The sequence below is a fragment of the Salmo trutta genome, unplaced genomic scaffold, assembly GCF_901001165.1.
Source record: "Salmo trutta unplaced genomic scaffold, fSalTru1.1, whole genome shotgun sequence".
NCBI lineage: Eukaryota > Metazoa > Chordata > Actinopteri > Salmoniformes > Salmonidae > Salmo > Salmo trutta.
Genome location: NW_021823248.1, coordinates 4,138 through 16,336, shown reverse-complemented (window position 1 = coordinate 16,336; position 12,199 = coordinate 4,138). Strand labels below are relative to the sequence as shown.

Sequence of the window (12,199 nt, the reverse complement as noted above, 5' to 3'; positions counted from 1 at the left end):
AGTAGAAGGGCAGAGGGAGAGAGAAGGAGGGGAGAGGTAGAGGGGCAGAGGGAGAGAGAAGGAGGGAGACAGAGGAGAGGCCATCTGGGAGAGCATGGTGTTGTAATCTTTCTAGATGGTACTTGTATACTCACAGTCCCTGACATCTTGTCCAGCTCACTCATGGCCTCATGTATAGCAGCTTCTAAATGATTATTCAACTTCCCAGCTCTGTTGGGAACAATGAAAACAAGATCACGTTCAGAAACATCAATAAGTCCACAACTAAACACTAAGCATTTTCTTTTAGCTTTGGACAAAAATATGAATAGATTTGTTCAACTCTGCCTCCTGCTACGGAAGGATAAAGTATGCAATTATAACATGAGCTGAAAGCAATGAGACTGACTGTGGTCCAGGTACATTTTAACGAACATTGAGGGAGAAGAGCTAAGGTGAGGTAAGCGCTGTGTGTGTGAGTGAGTGAGAACAGGTTGTAGTGGAGGAGGTTTGTCATCATCAGGGGGTAATGACTAGCCAGCCAGGGCAGCACCAAGGCATCATCAGGGGGTAATGACTAGCCAGCCAGGGCAGCACCAAGGCATCATCAGGGGGTAATGACTAGCCAGCCAGGGCAGCATCAGGGGGTAATGACTAGCCAGCCAGGGCAGCACCAGGGGGTAATGACTAGCCAGCCAGGGCAGCACCAGGGGTAATGACTAGCCAGCCAGGGCAGCATCAGGGGGTAATGACTAGCCAGCCAGGGCAGCATCAGGGGGTAATGACTAGCCAGCCAGGGCAGCATCAGGGGGTAATGACTAGCAGCCAGGGCAGCATCAGGGGGTAAAGACTAGCCAGCCAGGGCAGCATCAGGGGTAATGACTAGCCAGCCAGGGCAGCATCAGGGGGTAAAGACTAGCCAGCCAGGGCAGCATCAGGGGGTAAAGACTAGCCAGCCAGGGCAGCATCAGGGGGTAAAGACTAGCCAGCCAGGGCAGCATCAGGGGGTAAAGACTAGCCAGCCAGGGCAGCATCAGGGGTAAAGACTAGCCAGCCAGGGCGGCACCAGGGGGTAATGACTAGCCAGCCAGGGCGGCACCAGGGGGTAATGACTAGCCAGCCAGGGCGGCATCAGGGGGTAATGACTAGCCAGCCAGGGCAGCATCAGGGGGTAATGACTAGCCAGCCAGGGCAGCACCAGGGGGTAAAGACTAGCCAGCCAGGGCAGCACCAAGGGGTAATGACTAGCCAGCCAGGGCAGCACCAGCGGGTAATGACTAGCCAGCCAGGGCAGCATCAGCGGGTAATGACTAGCCAGCAGGGCAGAATTAGGAGGTAAAGACTAGCCAGCCAGGGCATCCAGGGGGTAATGACTAGCCAGCCAGGGCAGCACCAGGGCATCATCAGGGGTAATGACAAGCCAGCCAGGGCAGCATCAGCGGGTAATGACTAGCCAGCCAGGGCAGCATCAGGGGGTAATGACTAGCCAGCCAGGGCAGCATCAGGGGGTAATGACTAGCCAGCCAGGGCAGCATCAGGGGGTAAAGACTAGCCAGCCAGGGCATCCAGGGGGTAATGACTAGCCAGCCAGGGCAGCAGCAGGGAAGTGGCAGTCCCAAAAACACCCTATTCAGTGCATTACTTTTGACCAGGGCTCAGAGTGAGACAGAGAGTACAGACAGGCGATTCAGTAGTCAGTGGTATTAACCTCTCCTCAACACAGAGCAGCCAGCCAGGATGGAACTAGCCAGCCAGGATGGAACTAGCCAGCCAGGATGGAACTAACCCGACCCATCAACATTCTAGAATGGAATTCCACTCTTAAAATAGAGCAAATAAAACACATCCGTTCATCTTTTTAAAACACAGGAGAAACTGGTTCCACATACACACTGATGTAAATAATCACAGCATGTACAGTACCATCCATCCTACAGCAATTAACTTACTTTCTGTTCCTCTTGGTCGCTCTGTCGAGGGCCTCTAGGTCATGTGTTAGTGTTTTCAGCTTCTCTGGCTCCACCTGGGGTAATAACAGATGTCAGACAGTTTTTCAGCTTCTCTGGCTCCACCTGGGGTAATAACAGATGTCAGACAGTGTTTTCAGCTTCTCTGGCTCCACCTGGGGTAATAACAGATGCCAGACAGTGTTTCAGCTTCTCTGGCTCCACCTGGGGTAATAACAGATGCCAGACAGTGTTTTCAGCTTCTCTGGCTCCACCTGGGGTAATAACAGATGTCAGACAGTGTTTTCAGCTTCTCTGGCTCCACCTGGGGTAATAACAGATGTCAGACAGTTTTTCAGCTTCTCTGGCTCCACCTGGGGTAATAACAGATGTCAGACAGTGTTTTCAGCTTCTCTGGCTCCACCTGGGGTAATAACAGATGTCAGACAGTGTTCTCAGCTTCTCTGGCTCCACCTGGGGTAATAACAGATGTCAGACAGTGTTTTCAGCTTCTCTGGCTCCACCTGGGGTAATAACAGATGTCAGACAGTGTTTTCAGCTCTCTGGCTCCACCTGGGGTAATAACAGATGTCAGACAGTGTTTTCAGCTTCTCTGGCTCCACCTGGGGTAATAACAGATGTCAGACAGTGTTCTCAGCTTCTCTGGCTCCACCTGGGGTAAAACAGATGTCAGACAGTGTTTTCAGCTTCTCTGGCTCCACCTGGGGTAATAACAGATGTCAGACAGTGTTTTCAGCTTCTCTGGCTCCACCTGGGGTAATAACAGATGTCAGACAGTGTTCTCAGCTTCTCTGGCTCCACCTGGGGTAATAACAGATGCCAGACATTATGTTGGGTCTAAGAATAGGACCAAAAGCCAGACTAGGTCCCATCAACATGACCATCAGTAGCATGTCTAAAGAGCTCAGAAGTAGTGATCGCCGACAGTTACTTTCATCTGAAAAGGTACAAAAGTAAAGTTAATAGTGAAAGAAAACTAGATTTGTTGGTGTGTATTTTTCTTTCACCTCTCTCCGAAGACATCTCACCTTGCTGTCCTCTCTGAGCTGCAGGCTGCCATGGTGGTGATGGTTGTGGCCCGCCTCCTCCCCTGACAGTTTACCAGGCCAGGATGGGAACCCTTTAAAGCCCTGTCCCCAGACCAGATCCCCCATGTTAAACGTCCTGGGTCTATAGTGGAGCATCTCTGACGAGGGGCTGTCCGGCTGCCTCAGGTCCTCCTCGCTGCTCAGGGACTTGGTGTCAGACGGACTGGGGGCACAGCCTCCGTTGAAGTGACCGTTGTAGTGGCCCACATACTCTTTAACCAACGAACCCTCCAGGCTGGTGGAGGAGCTGGGAGACTGGTCGTCCCCGGTTAGGTCCCCCTGTCTGGGGGGGGCCGAGGGGGTCAGACACACCGTACCCCCGTAGAGAGAACTGGACCTGGGGGGGTCCGACGCCACCTCCGTTCATATGGGCGCATCTCTCCACAGTCTGATCCAACCTCTCTTTGTAGTTAACGATGTTCACGGCCGTCCGGTTGCAGTTGTTGAAGCGGTTGAATCCATCCTCCAGGAAGGCCTTGTCTGAGGCGACGGGGAGAGAGTGGTGGTGACCTTCGTGGGGGGCGCTGTCGGCTGGACAGGGGGGTGCAGGAGCTAGACTCCCAGATCTCTCCATACAGGGGCTGCTGCGGACATGAGTGGAGCACTCTAGGAACTCCTCACCGCCCCACGCCGTGTGACCTCTGTCCAGACTTCCAGGGTACACAGTCTCGCCTTCCCACTGCCCCCTGGGGGTGCCATGGCCTGGGGATCTGAAGTAGTCCTGGTGGGAGGCCTCTGGAAGAGCTCCCTGACCCTCGGGGATGCTAACAGTACTCTTCCCTGACCAGAGTTCTTCCGGGGCCGTCCTGCTCTGACCTGCCTGGGTCTGGGCTGTTGGCTCAGGGTCGGTGTCTGCTCCCCCTCTGGTGCGCTACCCGGTGGCCACTATGGCTGACTGCAGCACGGCTGTGAGGGAGGTTATGGTTGATGCTGAGCGGCTCCCCTACGGAGTTAGTGAAGGCAGTCATGGTTCTGAGAGTGGGTACAGGGCTGGACTGGGTAGTGCCACTATCCGTGGTGGTGATGACTACATGCATTCCTTTACTGGCAGCATCACCACAGCCCTGTAGATGGGTCTACAGACTCCACCCCTCCGCTGGGTAGCCTATCAGAGCCGTGCATCCCTGGGGGAAGCCCCTCTCCCTGCGTCTGCTGCATCTCCCGTTGGCTGACACCAAACTGGGTGTGTGACACCATCCCCTGAGACTCAGGAAGTGATGTCATACCAGACTGAGAGATCATCTGTGAGTGAGGGACTGAAATGCTGTTGTCTGGCAAACACCCCTGAAACAACACAGACGCAAAGTTCATTGAGACAAAAGGAAAAGGTGTCATTATCACTCCTAGCATGTCAGAGAATCCACAACTACTGGGGCCTTTTGAGGAGGACGGAATGTATCATGTAGATCGTCCACCCGTAGTGAAGAGTGAATCAGATAATCTTGTAATCTCTATTCATTCTATTTCTATCTGCAACGTTCAGAGAGTTTTCACGCCTTCAAATAGACAGACTAACCTGGAAGTTCTGGAACAGGCAGGCCATAGGGTGGGAGTTGGAGTTGTTGTTTTCAGGGAAGCCAGGTTGCTGGGAGCCCTGGTAGCCAGGAGGGAGGCCCTGCATGGCCCGCTGAATGCCCTGATGAAGCTGCTGCTGCTGGGCATGATGCTGCTGGAACACCTGGGTACCACCACCACTGCTGGAGCTGTTGATGACGTGGGGCTGGAGGCTGGCCATGCTGCAGTTTACTAGGTTAGATGGGTCTCCTGCTGGGGTGGAAGAATAATACTGTTCATTGTTTTTTTAAATCAGGGAAATTCCACACCTTAACTGCCTGGAGAAGACAGGTCAGAGGGTAAATCAATTCTGAACAAAATGATGGAAGAAGAGTGGGAAGATGGAAATTCTTGTAATTGAACGAATAAACTGGAGAGCCCGATGGCTTAGGCTGTAGTACTGTGCTCCACTCCTCACAGATCTATTTTCCCCTCCTCTCACTAGCTCCCCTCTAACTAGCTCCCCTCCCCTCACTAGCCCCTCCCCTCACTAGCTCCCCTCCGCTCACTAGCTCCCCTACGCCCACTAGCCCTCTCCGCTCACTAGCTCCCTCACTAGCTCCCCTCCTCCTCTCACTAGCTCCCCTCCTCCTCTCACTAGCTCCCCTCCTCCTCTCACTAGCTCCCCTCCTCTCCCCAGTCTAGCTCCTCTCCTCACCAGTCTAGCTCCTCTCCTCACCAGTCTAGCTCCTCTCCTCACCAGTCTAGCTCCTCTCCTCACCAGTCTAGCTCCTCTCCTCACTAGTCTAGCTCCTCTCCTCACTAGTCTAGCTCCTCTCCCCAGTCTAGCTCCTCTCCCCACTAGTCTAGCTCCTCTCCCCACTAGTCTAGCTCCTCTCCCCAGTCTAGTCCTCTCCCCAGTCTAGCTCCTCTCTTCACCAGTCTAGCTCCTCTCCCCAGTCTAGCTCCTCTCCCCAGTCTAGCTCCTCTCCCAGTCTAGCTCCTCTCCCCAGTCTAGCTCCTCTCCCCAGTCTAGCTCCTCTCCTCACCAGTCTAGCTCCTCTCCTCACCAGTCTAGCTCCTCTCCCCAGTCTAGCTCCTCTCCCCAGTCTAGCTCCTCTCCCCAGTCTAGCTCCTCTCTCTCACTAGTCTAGCCCCTCTCTGCTCTCACTAGCCTCTGCCTCAGCCTTGCCTCTGCCTCTCCTCCCCTCTCACTAGCCTCCCTCCCTAGCGCCTCCCCAGCTCCTCTCCACCCCCCTCCTCCTCTCACTAGCTCCCCTCCGCTCACTAGCTCCCCTCCTCTCACTAGCTCCCTCCTCTCACTAGCTCCCCCTTCCTCAGTCTAGCTCCCCTCCCCTCTCCCCAGTCTAGCTCCCCTCCTCCTCTCCCCAGTCTAGCTCCTCTCCCCAGTCTAGCTCCTTCCTCACCAGTCTAGCTCCTCTCCTCACCAGTCTAGCTCCTCTCCTCACCAGTCTAGCTCCTCTCCTCACCAGTCTAGCTCCTCTCCTCACCAGTCTAGCTCCTCTCCTCACCAGTCTAGCTCCTCTCCTCACTAGTCTAGCTCCTCTCCTGCTCTCACTAGCCTCTGCCTCTCACTAGCCTCCCCTCCCTAGCGCCTCCCCAGCTCCTCTCCACCCCCACTCTCCTCCCCTCTCACTCGCCTCCCCTCTTCTCCTCCCCTCTCACTAGCCTCCCCTCCCTAGCGCCTCCCCAGCTCCTCTCCACCCCCACTCTCCTCCCCTCTCACTCGCCCTCCCCTCTTCTCCTCCTCCTCTCACTAGCCTCTCCCTCCCTAGCGCCTCCCCAGCTCCTCTCCACCCCCCACTCTCCTCCCCTCTCACTCGCCTCCCCTCTTCTCCTCCTCTCACTAGCTCCCCTCCTCCTCTGCTCACTAGCTCCCCTCCTCCCACTAGTCTAGCTCCTCTCCCACTCCTCTCGTCAGTCTAGCTCCTCTCGTCAGTCTAGCTCCTCTCGTCAGTCTAGCTCCTCTCCTCCTCTCACCAGTCTAGCTCCTCTCCCCAGTCTAGCTCCTCTCCTCACTAGTCTAGCTCCTCTCCCCAGTCTAGCTCCTCTCGTCAGTCTAGCTCCTCTCGTCAGTCTAGCTCCTCTCGTCAGTCTAGCTCCTCTCCTCCTCTCACCAGTCTAGCTCCTCTCCTCACTAGTGTAGCTCCTCTCCTCCTCTCACTAGCCTCTGCCTCTCCTCTCCTCCCCTCTCACTAGCCTCCCCTCCCTAGCGCCTCTCCAGCTCCTCTCCACCCCCCACCCTCCTCCCCTCTCACTCGCCTTCCCTCTCATCATCGTCCCCTCCCCTCCCTAACGCCTCCCCAGCTCCCTCACTAGACTCTGCCTCCCACTAGCCTCTGCCTCCCACTAGCCTCTGCCTCCCACTAGCCTCTGCCTCCCACTAGCCTCTGCCTCCCACTAGCCTCCCCCTCTCATCATCGTCCCCACCCCTCCCTAACGCCTCCCTCACTAGCCTCTGCCTCCCACTAGCCTCTGCCTCCCACTAGCCTCTGCCTTCTCCCACTAGCCTCTGCCTCTCCCACTAGCCTCTGCCCTCTCCCACTAGCCTCTGCCTCTCCCACTAGCCTCTGCCTCTCCCACTAGCCTCTGCCTCTCATCATCGTCCCCACACCTCCCTAACGCCTCCCTCACTAGCCCTCTGCCTCCCACTAGCCTCTGCTAGCCTCTGCCTCCCATAGTCTCTCCCTCCACTAGCCTCTGCCTGCCTCTCCCTCCCACTAGGCCTCTGCCTGCCTCTCCCTCCCACTAGCCTCTGCCTGCCTCTCCCTCCCACTAGCCTCTGCCTGCCTCTCCCTCCCACTAGCCTCTGCCTGCCTCTCCCTCCCCACTAGCCTCTGCCTGCCTCTCCTCCCACTAGCCTCTGCCTGCCTCTCCCTCACCACTAGCCTCTGCCTGCCTCTCCCTCCCACTAGCCTCTGCCCTGCCTCTCTCCCTCCCACTAGCCTCTGGCCTGCCTCTCCCTCCCACTAGCCTCTGCCTGCCTCTCCCTCCCACTAGCCTCTGCCTGCCTCTCCCTCCCACTAGCCTCTGCCTCTCTCCCTCCCACTAGCCTCTGCCTCTCCCTCCCACTAGCCTCTGCCTCTCCCTCCCACTAGCCTCTGCCTCTCCAGCACTCAGCCAGTGTGGCTGCACTGCTACGATATAGTGGTGATGGTTGCCGGGGAGGTTGCTTATGGGAACGGTGTGATTGGTGGTGCTGTCTGAGCCGTGGCTTATTTCAGAGGTTGCAGCCTGGGAGAAGACTGGGGGTTGAGGAAGGGATGTGATTTAATGGCCTAGGCAGGGGGATGGGGTCAGAGGCAGGGCTGGATGCTTGGATGGTGGTGGCTGGGGAGGGGGAGCTGTCTGGGCATGAGGTAGGGGAAGAGAAGTGCTTGGTTGGAATGAACCCATCTAGGGAGATGGGCTAGCAGTCCACAAAGAGATGAAAGATAGCCACTAGGTTTCCTGAGAAACATATGCCATATCTTATAGCCTCTAGCATTGTTTCCTGCTCTAGTGTTCACACAACAGTAGGCCAACTACAGCCATGTGCAACACAGTGGGCCAAAGGAAAAAATGATCTATTCAGTTAGGCCTATATCAGAGCAGACACATACTAGGGCTAATGAAGGAATACAACCCTTCTCCAAAGGCTTCACCCAGGCCTCCATTCAGAAGCCAGCGTTACTATAGCTACCAGCCAGCTCACACCAGCTCTTCACTATATCTGGTCAAGAGCTCGTTTCTTAAAAAGGAGGGAGAAAAAAAGATCTGTTTTCATGTTATTCTGCCACTGAGCTGAGCACTGCAACTAGCATGCTAATAAAGAGAGAAGCCTGAATGATTATACAAACATGAGGGCCAGCCTCTCAACATACACTCTCTACGAGAGACTAAAGACTGTCGTTCAACTCAAAGGCCATCCAGGTGGATTTACCAAACTCTCACACCATCACAGAGCAAAGCACGATCATCGAACAAAGTGTGTGTTTCTCTCAGTGGCTCACCTGGCTCAGAGATGGTTGGACCACAACTCCCATCATTGTTGCCGAGAGTCATTCCTGACATACTAGTCCGTCCCAGCGCAGCGTGAAGGTGGCTGTGCTGCTGCTGATGTGGATGTTGACTTGGGTGGGACAGTGGTGGTGGGTTAGTGTTAGGATGGTGGCTCAGGGGCATGTTCCCTGGGCCAAGGCCCACTTGTCCACTAGGCCCCAAAGGGCCACAGTTCACCAACGAATTGGCCTGGATCTGGTTCATCAACCCTGGGAACCGAGGGCTGTGAGAATGACGGCCTCCAGAGTCCATTCTCCGGCAGTACATACCTTGACCCTCCCCTTGGCCTAGCATCCTCTGTTGGGCCAGTAGGTTCTGCTGCTGGGAGGCTCCAGAAGGCATGACCCCAGCCACATCGCTGTAGTGCATCTGACCAGGTCCTGGGGGGCCTACAGGGCCTTGGTGCTGGTTATGGTGGTTGTTGTGGTTGCTCATGGACTGAAGCAGCTGGGCCATGGAGGTGTTGGTCGGTAGGGCCCCCAAGCCGGGCCACCTTCCTCAGCTGTTCTGCTGAGCTTGGTGGTGGTAGCCTGGGACCTGGACCTCCACCCATGTTAGGAGGCTTGTTGAGCATGTTAAAGACCATGCTGTCGTGGTGGTTGAGGGGGTTGTTGGGCGGTGGTGGGCCTGGTGGCTGCTGCTTGCGCTTACGGAGCAGGGGGTCTCCTCTGTCTCTCTGCTGGGCCATGAGTTTGTCCCGGAGGGCAGCCCGACCGCTCTGGCCCCCTGCTGCTGCTGCTTCCGCAATGGAGGGCATGGTGGAGTTAGGGGGAAGCATTGGGTTTAAAGTGCTGCTACTGGGCCCCTCTATGCCACTGAGAGGGCCGCTGGGATGCCCAACTCCACTACTACCACCATTACCATCAACCCTACCTGGGCCTCCACCTCTACTGCCAGTCTCACTGCTGTTGTCACCATGTTTGTTTTGATTTGCTAGCTGTGCTTTGGCTGCTGCTGACAGTAGACTGCTGGCGGGGAAGGAAGCAGCATTCTGCTGGTTCACGATCTGGTTCAGGGGCATCCCTAACAGACCTGGGTGGTTCTGGCCCTTCTGGTTCTGGGCCTGGTGAGGAGCAGCGATGGAGGGACCAGAGGAGGTGGCAGGGGGGTACATGCCGGGGTTGTTGTGCTGGGTGTTGATAGCGTTCTGGGTACTGATCTCAACCAGCAGCTGACTGGGTAGGTCTTTGTACTGGTGGAGTGGGTGTGAGTCAGGCTTGGCAGAGGAGGGGCTGGAGGGCATGTTAATGGGCATGGTGGGACGGGGGGAGCGAGGAGGAACTTTCATCCCGCAACACGGACCCTGACTGGGGCCTGAGGGCATGGCAAAGCTCCCGTGGTCCGAGGAGGTGGACGAGGAGCGGGAGCGCTGGGGAGAGGCCTCCATCCTGCTGCCCAGGACAGGGCCTGACATGTGGACTGGGGAGGTGACGGGAGAGGGGGACATGGAGGTGGTTATGAAGGTCTGCTGTTGAGTCCTCTGCATGTGGCCTCCGTGGCTGTGGCCCACTGGGCCGGGTTTGACAGTGGGGAGAGGGAGGTTGCTTGGCAAGGGGACGATGGCGGGAGGAGGGTGGTTGTTCATGTTTACATTCATCATTGCTACCTGAGAGGAGTGGACACTAGGTTGGAAGTTGGAGTTTGTTTTGGAGTTGGTCTGGCTGATACTGATGCTAGGCTTGCTGGGGATGGGGTCTAGGATGCCTAACGGGTCCTTTTCAGAGGTCATCTGCTTTTTCTGGAGGGTGCAGGAGGGAGGTATGGCAGACGGGGGGCCAGGGTGTGGGGCGCCGGGCTGTGTATTGTGGTGAAACGGTGCTCGTATGGATATATCCATACTGGGGGATCTGGGGAAGTTACACACAGGCTTCTTCATCATGACTGGGCTTTTGGCAGTGGCAGTAGGGGAGAGGGGCGTGCTAGTCCTTCCTGCCATAGCGCAGGACGTCTGGGCCCCAGCCGGAGAACCGTGGAGGAGCATCCCTGGTGGGGAGAGAGGCGTTCTGTTGGCCCCGTGGATGGGGCTGGAGCTGGTGGCTCCAGGGAAGCCACAGGGGTTGTTTCTAAACCCATCTGGGCTCCCCAGAGGATCAGACCTGAGGCTAGGGGAGAGTGGTGACCCGTCCCTGGGCCCATAGAGCTGGGAGCCGGGGCCCCCTGGACTCAGCATGCTACCATAGCCAGAGCAGTACGAAGACCTGGGCCCAGGCTCACTGCTCAGTCCTCTGCTGTCTGTTGAGATAACCAGAGTAACGCTCCAGCTGCTGGGTGGACCTCCTAGCTCTTGGGGAAAGTGCCTGGTGACCTGCTGCAGCCGCCATCATCATTTTGAAAGGGTTCTTGCAGTTCGGAACCACAGAGTTGGGTAGCAGTGACTGGTGAGATTTATTTCGTATTGCTCGGGGATTTGTGGAATGTGACGGGACCATTGATGTTGAACCTGAGGGGGAAGATAAGTGAAATTAGTGTTAAAGCTGAAATCTGCAATAGAGGAAACAGCACCACTGTTTGCCTTAGGACATCTGGTTGTTGTTTTTGTTGATGAAACAGAACAGAAGGGATCCACCACTGTGTGAGAGAAAAAAATACTTGATTGTTCTATCGCTCATGCAATGTTCAGAGTGAAATAAACAGTGTTTGTTGTTTGAAGCATCATCTTGTTTTGTAATACCGCAAAGAGACGTAGCAGTTTTCACCGTTACGGATTCCAGCTTTAAAACATTGAATGCAAGTGTATAATGCCACTGTGAAGCCAATTTCAAAGGTCCACCTTTTTTTCTGACCCTTGTTCTATATCACCCATTGAAACAGTCTGAAATCTGTGAGAAATGTATCATTGGAAAACAACACAAAACAGTAGTGATACACAGTCACTAGGATACTTACTTGTACCTCCACCCAGGACTGGTAAGAGTCAGAGCAGGGGTGTGGTAGCGCCATAGTTTTGTGTAGAGTGGCCAACGCCAGCAGCTTTCTCTTATGGATACACAGCTGTGGTGACGTCTTCATCTGCCTCTCACGTCGTCTGCCGTCCTCTGTTTAACGGCATGCCCCCGGATCAAAGTAAACACCTGAGGAAATGGGAGAGTCAGCTCTCTGTTACCTGGCCGGTCTTAGGTGAAAGGAGCGGCGTTTATCACAAGGAAGTACATAAAGTAACATCAGTAAAAAAAAATGGAACGTCCGCCTACTGTGTGAGGTCATATCCTCCTCCAAGCCTCCTGCGTCTCCAGAAGACTACATCACCTTTTATATGAATACATATTGGCCCCTGCCTTGAATATGAACGCAGTTCCCCTGCCCGTCTCCGTATTTCAATATAACGCCAACAAACACACAAAAAAGTAGAAATTAAGACTGTATGCAGCAGAAACTATAGCCTACTATATGATGTTTTTTTTTTTTTAATATAACCTGCTATATGAGGGGACAACAACCTCAGTTTAATTGAATACCTGGGTTTAACAAACTGTTCATTGCATCACTCAGGAGTAAACCTTCATCTCTACCCTTAAAAGGGATACTTCGGGATATTGGAAATGAGGCCTGATATCTTCCCAGAGTCTGATAACTTGTGGATACCAGTTTTATTTCTCTGCGTGCGGTTTG

General features: G+C 55.0%; 1 pseudogene; it reads right to left on the bottom strand.

The window, feature by feature from the left end:
* The window catches only part of LOC115189904 (methyl-CpG-binding domain protein 5-like), an 11,278-nt pseudogene extending 193 nt beyond the window's left edge, over window positions 1-11,085 (bottom strand).
* Window positions 11,086-12,199: the final 1,114 nt, after the last annotated feature.